General features: G+C 39.6%; 1 pseudogene across 1 annotated transcript; it reads right to left on the bottom strand.

Annotated features, from left to right (window-relative positions):
- Positions 1-3,432: 3,432 nt before the first annotated feature.
- On the bottom strand, positions 3,433-4,507 carry LOC306663887 (glyceraldehyde-3-phosphate dehydrogenase-like; annotated as a pseudogene). Its single transcript has one exon. The product of its transcript is annotated as a glyceraldehyde-3-phosphate dehydrogenase-like (transcript).
- Positions 4,508-9,619: the final 5,112 nt, after the last annotated feature.

Genomic DNA, 9,619 nt, shown 5'->3' on the forward strand with positions numbered 1-9,619 from the left:
GGTATGAATCTTCATCGTGTACAACCATAGAATTAAAATGATGTACCCCATTTGTGTACAATGAAACAAAATGCAGTCTGTAAAAAATTAAAAGACAAATAAAAAATAATAAAAAAATATTTTAAAAAAGTTTAAATTAAAAAATTCCCTGATTGATGGGATCATTTTTATTCACCTTGTGAAATGTTACACATATGATTTCAACCAGGCATATGGAAAGGAAATTATTAATATCTTAGTTGCAGTTACATTATGTTTTCAAGCCTATCACATTTGACTTGCCATGTTGCAGACATTTTATGTACTTACATTTTACACACAGATGAAAAAATATATGTTGTAATGCCATCTACAGTTTATCCCCAGGGATCAGGAATATTTAATTGGGAGCAGAGTAGGAGAGAATGAGAAAGTCAAGTTAAAGGAATGACATGAGGACAGATATGGAAGAAAGAGAACAGGGTAGAGATGCACTTGGTCATACCACCACTGTGGTGAGGATACAGATATCATAGAGTAAGGCTGGAAAGACGGACAGACAACGAAAGATCACAGGGCCATGTTAGATTTGGACTTTATTCAGTAGCAGCAGCAAAACACCCATGGATGACAGGATAGGTGATGTCCACAAGGACTAGAGCAGAGAGAGACTAGAGCTGGGGAGTTGGGTTAGGAAGCTACTAAAGAGTCCTTGAGCGAGATGTTGTCACCGATGAGGGAGATGGCAGAGGGAATGGAGAAGAGAAGATGAGTAAAACTGATATTACGAAGTTGGATGGGTAGTACATGGGGCTAGCATGGAGGTCATGGAGAATGAAAAATATGAAGTCATGAAATTCCAAAATTTCCAATCTCAAAGGCTGTGAGAGTGGTAACTCTACTGTCCAGGAGGAGAGGCAGCCAATGTTTTGATTTTAGACACACTGAATTTGAAGTTTTTCTATTTATATCAATGGAAATTTCCAGAATGCTACTTGGAAATACAGGGTGGAAGCCTCAGAGAAAGCTAGAATCCAGAAAATGGGTTGTAGGATAAGAGTGTAACCTGATCGGAGGAGTGAGCCAAGATGGGCCTTAGAGAAGGCTCCCAGTTTCCGGGCTGGATGTAGAAGAAAATAAGTAGCTATGGGAAGAAAAGTAGAGACAACACAGCTAGGTGGAAAAAGAGGGTGATGCTGAAGATGTTAGGAGAAGCTGTGTACTTGCCCTGGCATGATCATACTTGCTTCTTTGGCCTGACTGAATAAACAGGCTCTGGTAACCAGGGAAACCATTTTACTCCCAGAATCAACAATAGGATGGAGCCTTGCTGTCTAGGATAAGACGGGGTTGGCTATTCATCCTAAGGCCCTTCCTTCCTGCTTCTTGACCTATAAACTGGCCTCCCTGAAGCTCTCTTATCTTCAACTTGTAGGGAGCACACTCAAACTGAGAGAAAAACCACTTCTCTCTTCTCCAGACACCTCCTCCTGTTTCTGTTATCTCTTATCAGCTTCAACAGTCCAAGGCTTTGATTCCAGACATCAATAAGTTTGGACATTCCCTCTATACTTTTAGCAAACCCTGGGGTTATCCAAACAACCAATGGGCAAAGAGAAATACCTCTCAAATGATAATACAAAACACATTAACAACTAAAACTCAGACCTCCCTGGCCACCCAAGAACTGTACTGATGGATCCCACTTTTTATTCTTATATTCATGACCATCAGCCTCAAAAGGGCATTTCTACCAACAGGTCTAGTTTACTTCCTCTCCTACTCTTCCAAATGGCTAGTTCACGTCTCTTCCTCTACCCTAACATCTCCTACTCCCCAACTTCCCCATCATTCTTAGTACCTGGACTCTGCATTTCTTTGGTTATATTGAATTTAGCTTCCTCTCTTTAACAAAGTCCAGTCCCTCCCCGGGGATGCCTTCCACTCTTACCTCTTCAACCACTGTGTTTCTGTTGTTATTCCCACAATAATGAGTACTTTCATCAGCACAGCCATGTACTCTGATGCCTGCCATTATTTTCAGAACTTCAGATGAGCATGAGTATAATAGCTATTCCCCAATAGATTCTTCCACACATTGTATCTGTGACTCCACTCTTCCTCTCTCCTCCTCAAATCGCTCTCCTTTCACATTTTATCATTTAGACATCAGGTTCTGCTGAAAGCTCCTGTGTGAGACAATGCAAGAAAGCTTAGAGGTGAAAAGATTGGGTTATGAGAGTCTTAATCTAATCAGTGCATCAATCCCCTGATGAGGATTAACTGGGTGGTAACTGTAGGCAGAAGGGTGTGGCTGGAGGAGGTGGGGCACTGGGGGCATGCCTTTGGGGTATATATTCTGTCCTTGAAGAGTGGAGCTCTCTTTCTGCTTCCTGGGTGCTATGTGCCCATCTGCTTTCCCCATCCACATCTTTCTGCCATGATCTTCTTCCTCATCTCACCCCCAAGGAATGGAGCCAGCTGTCTATGGACAGAGCCACTGAAACTGTGAGCCCCCAAACACACTATTCCTCCTTTAATTGTTCTTGTCAGATCTTTTGGTCATAGCAGTGAAAAAGCTGATTCACACACATCCACTCCTTTATTTTAGTAGGCACAGTATAAACAAAACAACAATTGTGACTTTAGTCTCTGTTTTAGCTAATTATTCTTTCCCTGGTTTATGGACACAGTGTTCTTTCTAATCTTGGCCAGTTTTCTATGAAATGCTTCCAGAAGATGGGGAAGGACAAGTAATGTCAGTTCTCTATTAACAATAATTAGGTGCATATTGAAACATATGTTAAAACGAAATTGGCTTTAACATGAGTGAAATCTGAAAAAGAACAAAAAGGTTGTTAAAAGGACGAGAACTTTACACCTGAAGGATAAGTTTAAAGTGAAAGATTATTTAGTCTGGAGATAAGAAAAGTGAAGAACAACCTAATAATGGATTTTTTAAGTGAGAGAATAGCTTTTATAACAACAGAAAATGGGTTTTAATAGAAAATGAATGGCCTAGTCTATTCCTTAGTTTTTGGAGATTGAAATACATTATCAAATCTCTGCTCTGGAGCAGATATTTTCATATGAAGCACAACTGCTTTATTTAGGAAGCATTTGGAAATGGCTGGTCTTGAAGTCGGAGGAAGGTAAAAGATTACTTCTCCCACTTCCATAATTCTGAAATGTTTTGTGATACTACATCAGAATTATTTTTCGTTTAGTCAAATGAAATTCTTCTCTTCCCCAAGATGTGGTGAAGTCTCTCAAGAACCTGGTAGCAGAAATAAAAGAAAACTACTTTCATTTTTAAAAGTTCTGTTGGTTCTTTTCTTGCTTACCTGAGCAAGATCTTCTGTAAAAGGCATTTTAATCACAGATCACAAGGAATTTTGCTTCTCTCCCTTTATTTTTTTTATTTGTGGGTGCAGTAAACTTTATTGATGGTACGTGACAGTAAGGCTCCCTAAGCCCCTCCCTTCTTTAGGGGGTCTGAGATGGACATTGGGAGGAGGGAGGTTCTCAGTGTGTTGAGGGACTGAGTTAGGGGCAGGGATTCTCCAGCGGAGGGCCTCTCTCTTCCTCTGTGGGCAGGTGGTCCAGGGGCTCTTACTCCTTGGAGGCCATCTGGACCTTAAGGTCCATCACCCTGTTACTGTATCCAAATTCATGGTCATACCAGGAAGTGAGCTTGACAAAGTGGTCATTGAGGGTAATGCCAGCCCCAGCAATGAAGGTGGAAGAGAGTGTCACTGTTGAAGTCACAGGAGACGACCTTGTCCTCTGTGTAGCCCAGGATGCCCTTGAGGGCCCTCTGATGCCTGCTTCTCCACCTTCTTGATGTCTTCATATTGGGCAGCTTTCTCCAGGCCACAGGTCAGATCCACGACTGACACGTTGGGGGTGGGCACATGGAAAGCCAAGCCAGTGAGCTTCCCACTCACTTCAGAGATGACTTGCCCACAGCCTTGGCAGCACCAGTGGATGCAGGGATGATATTCTGGGCAGCCCAGTGACCATCACGCCACACTTTTCCGGAGGGGCCATCCACAGTCTTCTGAGCAGCACTGATGGCATGGGCTGTGGTCATGAGTCCTTCCACAACACCAAAGTTGTCATGGGTGACCTTGGCCAGGGGAGCTCAGCAATGGGTGACACAGGAGGCATTGCTAACGATCTTGAGGGAGTTGTCATACTTCTCATGGTTCATGCCCATCACAAACATGGGGGCATCAGCAGAAGGGGCAGAGATGATGGCCCTTTTGGTACCACCCCTCAAATGAGCCCCAGCTTTCTCCATGGTAGTGAAGACACCAGTGGATCCACAACATATTCATATTCAGCATCACTCCACGTGATGTTGGTGGAATCTCTCTCCTGGAAGATGGAGATGGACTTTCCGTTGATGACAAGCTTCCCATTCTCAGCCTTGTCTGTGCCATGGAATTTACCCTGGGTAGAATCATACTGGAACATGTAGACCATGTAGTTGAGGTCAATGAAAGGTCATTGATGGCAACAAGACCCACTTTGCTGAAGTTGAAAGCAGCCCTGGTGACCAGGTGCCCAGTACCTTCAAATCCATTCACTCCAACCTTCACCACTGTGTCTCAGGAACGCGACTGGCACTGCACAAGACAAGAAGATGAGGCTATCTGTCAAACAGGGAGGAGCAGAGAGCCCCCTTTATTTTTTATTTGTGTGTGTGTGTTTTTTTTGCGTGTGTGTGTGTGAAAGAGAGAGAGAGAGAGAAATCCTGGAGATGATCAAATCAGGGCTCACACATTGCTAGGCAAGTACCTTATCAGTGAGCTCACTTCCAGTCCAAGGTTTAACTATTTTTAACATTTGAAAAATGAAGTTTGTTTCTGCATACCAGAAACATTAAACTCACAATAGATTTGTAGAATGGTCACAAATGCAAGGAGCATATTTAACCCTCAATCAGTTTACAGTTCTGGTTGTTTTGGCCATAGCAATCTAAGAACAGTATTATATTTCCATAAACATGAAGACATAGACTTTAAAGGGAACTCTGATTTAAATTTGTGCTTCTGCCACATTCGTCAAAGATTTGGTCCCTTATGCTATGTAATTTATGTGATTATTTTTTAGACTATAGAAAAAAAATTTTTTAATGTCTGCTAAGACCCTCTAACCATAACAAAGTTGGAACACACTATGCACTATAGAAGAAAATTAGTAAAATATCTGGATAATTTGGCAAAAAAAAAAAAATCTTCATTCATATGAAATATCCAAGTAATTCCAGCTTAGTACCTCAGGGCTTTTTATACCTAGGATGATGGCACTTCTTACACCATGCCTTCTAAATAAAGCTACCTATGGTGGAATATTTTTTTATTGTTTAAAGGTGATTTTTAGATATTTATAAATAATTAAAATCATTCCTAGTAAATTCTGATAAGTAGAATAATTAGGTTGCATTTCGCACTCACTTCTGAGACTGAGCAAAATATAACTTTAAAATTAAAATGTTGGTTGTCTTGCCAAGTACAGTGACTTCCAGAAGTAGAAGGATTGCAAGTTCAAAGCCAGCTTCAGTATTAGCAAGGTCTTAAGCAACTTTGTGAGACCCTGACTCAAAATAAAACATAAAAAGGACTGGGGATGTGACTCAGTGTTAAGCACGCTTGGGTTCAATCCCTGGTACCAAAAAAATAAATAAAAAAGTAGTGGTTGTCTCATCTGGCTCATGGCTGTCCCTGGAGCCATTTGAGCAATGACTACTTTGCTGGAATACTTATGTATGGATGCTATTTTGAAGGACGATATTATTGATGTGTTCAAATTTTCTTATTTTAGAATCAACAAGAAAAAGTCTTGTTCCTCTTCTCAATTATACCTCTTCCTAACTTTTTGACATATAAGTAGATCCAGGTGTTGGGGGCTTTGTTGTTGTTAAGAATTTCTCCGCATCTCTTGCCATCAACTCTGGCCTCTTGTTGTTTCTCAGAGGCCCAGTTAAAAGTCAGTATTCTGGGTGCAGGAAGGAACTATAGGACTCTCTCTGCCAAATTGCCCCTCCAGTGCGAAGTCCTTTGCCCTAAGTGCCCCTCAGTATGCCATCCTATTGCCAACTTTGTCACCAAGTGAAATGTTCAAGCTGCATAGCCACGGAGCTCCAGAAAGGACTCCAACAGAAGTGTTTTTAGAAGCAGCAGTGAGAGCTAAGTCTTGAACAGTGATAGTGTTACTCCAGAAGCATCAGTTCATTTCCAATTTTACAGGAATTTCCAAGACAGCACTAGATTTACATGAGTACAATGTTTTATAAGACACTAATTTTTTTCTTGGTGTAGAGCATACTGCCAGTGTTCTTGGTGTGGTGGATATTGCAGTGTTCACCTATGACCCTCCCCTCGTCTCTCTGTGTTCTTGCTTCCAACAACTCACTCCAACAACTTTATTTGGATGGCTATAAGAGTGTTCCTGGGCTGTTGCCTGGGAGAGCAAGAAGGCCCCCAGGCAACCCTTAGCCAATGACTGACTGGCACAAGAAAACGAGGCAGAGCAAACACAAGAAGATAAAAACAAAACAGGAGCCAAGGAATTCTAATTTCTGTTTGTCACTCATCAACCCAACACTAGTCACTCTAAATTGCTTGTTGTAAAATATTAATAATTATCTCCTAGAATATGTGATATACTGTTTTGCCTACATCCATTCACATGACTGTTTACTAGGTTGTTGATAACTCAGGTTGAGGATTCCCTGTGAACAGAATACTTATACTGACATTCTATAAAAGACACAGGAACATCTACCCCAGGGCACAGATTGTTACCAGTGTGTTTTGTTTACTCTCTAGATGAGAGAAGAGGCTCATTCTTATGAATTCCATTCCACTTCAATTTCTATAAAGTGAGAACATAGACAGCTCATAGGAGGAGGTAAGAAGGGGGCTCACCCAAGTTTCTCATGGGGGCTGAAGGCAGACAATTAACCATAGATTAACAGAGTAGGTAGGAAAGTCTCCAACCTAGGAAAAGACAACTTCACAGAAGAATGGAAAGAAAGTTTTCCATCAAGAAATGGAAAGAAAGTTTTCCATCAAGAAATGGAAAGAAAGTTGCGTGAAGAAAGCTTGCTTCTTCCAGAGCAGAAACAAGTATTATCCTGACTCCTTCACAATACTCAAGCTGCTCTGCAAACCACCCCTGTTGCTGCTGCATCTCCCAGGGAATTTCTGTCTTTCTGATTTTATCCTTTTACCCAACACTCTATTTACGTGACATTGTCTTTGACAATAGGAAACATTATCACCACCTTTTCTGAATTCGTTTGGCAGGCAATCTTCTCTTGCAAATGTTATCACAAGCTGAGTCATAGATAAGCGAGGATTCAGAGGGCCCCCTTCCTCTTTAGCTGTTTATTGACATTTGAATGCCAAATGGCAGCATCTGTTGTAGCAGCAGCAACCCAGAGAATGCACAAGTTAAAAAAGAAAAAGAAAAGCAAAAATAAAGTTTGGAAGAAGTAAGTGATTGATATAAATAAAAGTTCTACTCAGTGTCAAGTTTTTCATTATTTATTTGAGCCAATGGGCAAAAAACATTATCAAATACAATTCTCTCTGGCTACTTTATTCTTGTCCTCTTGTTGCTCATAAAAACGCTCACACTTGCAAACTGCACCAGATACCATCAGATCTAATTCTCTCCCTGAGGCCCAAGGATACTCTTCTTTTTCATCTTTTATTTTGATCACGGAGGTGTTTTCACAGGGCTTATCCCCCATAGTAAGTTGCATTCCAATTCTTTGAATCAGAGTAATGTTTTAACATGCACACCAACATCAGGGTTGCTGTTTTGCTACCAGTTTTGCCTGGAGATGGGATATTTTTTTTTTTTTTTTTTTTTATTGTAAACAAATGGGATACATGTTGTTTCTCTGTTTGTACATGGCGTAAAGGCATACCATTTGTGTAATCATAAATTTACATAGAGCAATGTTGTTTGATTCATTCTGTTATTTTTTCCCTTCCCCCCACCCCTCCCACCCCTCTTTACCCTCTATACAGTAGTTCCTTCCTCCATACTTGCCCCCCTCCCTAACCCTAACTCTAACCCTTCCCTCCCCCCCATTATGTGTCAACCTCCACTTATTAGCGATATCATTTGTCCTTTGGCTTTTTGAGATTGGCTTTGGAGATGGGATATTTTTCAAGATTAGTATAAAACATCTCAAAACCACATGAATGAGGGATAATGAAGATGATTGATAATGGTGATGATTGAAAGATAGTTTTCTGGGCATTTAATAATTTTCTCACCCAAATGATGAGAGCATTCACTGTTTTCATTTCCTAAGAAGATGAAATGGACCTAAGCAAAAGGGTTTATATCAAAGGGAAGAAAATTCTGACAGTGAACACTGTATATAGTATATGTTGGAAGTGGTTTCAAAGGGTGGGTGTGGACTCTTCTTAAAAAAAGAAATGTTGGAAATTGAAGAAATTTGTACCAGTCTTGGAGTGTTTGGGTAGACAGGTTAAGTAGGACCCATGTCCTTTCTCAACTATGTTACTCATTGTTATTCTGAATCATGAATTCCACAATCTCAGTCTGTAACTCTCCAAAATAATTCAGGGTACAGCATTTTTATCAGTTCAGGCCCTACTTTTTCATGGTATGCAAATAGAACGGTATTTTTAGTTGTCATTCAAAATTAAGTGAAACTAATCCTGGATTTCATAAAAATTAAAGTAAAATAATTAGAAGATAGTATCTGGAGTATATATAATTTATTTCCAATGTCCTATGAAAAGATAAATTATATTGTCACCTCAGGTTTATAAACAATCTTGGACTAACTCTATTTTCATATTCAACAAATAGGTATCAAACTTGTAATTGAGAACTCTCCTAGGTGTTGGCATATTGTGATGAATGAAATAAAATACTCTCTCTTATGAAGTTTATGGTCTTCTGGAAATAGATTAAACAAGCAAATAAATGTATAAATTACAAATTGCAAAATACTAAGAAGAAAATATATTATGATGGAGAATAACAGGGAAGACTTAGAATAATCATAAACAGCCTCTTAATTCATTTCTGGGTTGTACAAAGGGAGCCAGAATATTATTTTAAAGTAATATATTATTTGTATGAAACTGCTGGTATCAGGCTATATTTAAGCTATAAAAATGGCTTGTCCCTATAGGAGACCTAATAAAAAGAAGCATGCCTTTGGAAATGAGTAAGTTAAATTTTAGGAGAATTAGGAAAAAATAGTTTTAAAATAAACACATTCTCTGACATGCACATGCAAACAAACTTGTTTATTGTCTTTCCACTCTTTACTAAAAATCTGAAAACTGTCAAAAGATAAAACAAAAAGAAAAAGGTTGAGGTGGGGCATATTTTTATTTCTGTAAGATGAGAAAACTAAGACCCAGAGACAGTAAGTAATTTTTCAGAAAATATTCAATGGCAGAGCAAAAGACTTAAACTGCTTACCTATTATACTTTTCACTCTTCTGTGGCTCTACTGAGAAATGGAATTTGTTGATTATTTTTCCTTGTCTCTGTGTTTTTATATTTTAAGTAAAAGGTCCTTGCTCAGTTGTGGATGAGATTGCTATGCCTTAGTCAAACTCCGAATTTCCTC

The sequence above is a fragment of the Sciurus vulgaris genome (genome assembly GCF_902686455.1).
Source record: "Sciurus vulgaris genome assembly, chromosome: 6".
NCBI classification, from domain to species: domain Eukaryota; kingdom Metazoa; phylum Chordata; class Mammalia; order Rodentia; family Sciuridae; genus Sciurus; species Sciurus vulgaris.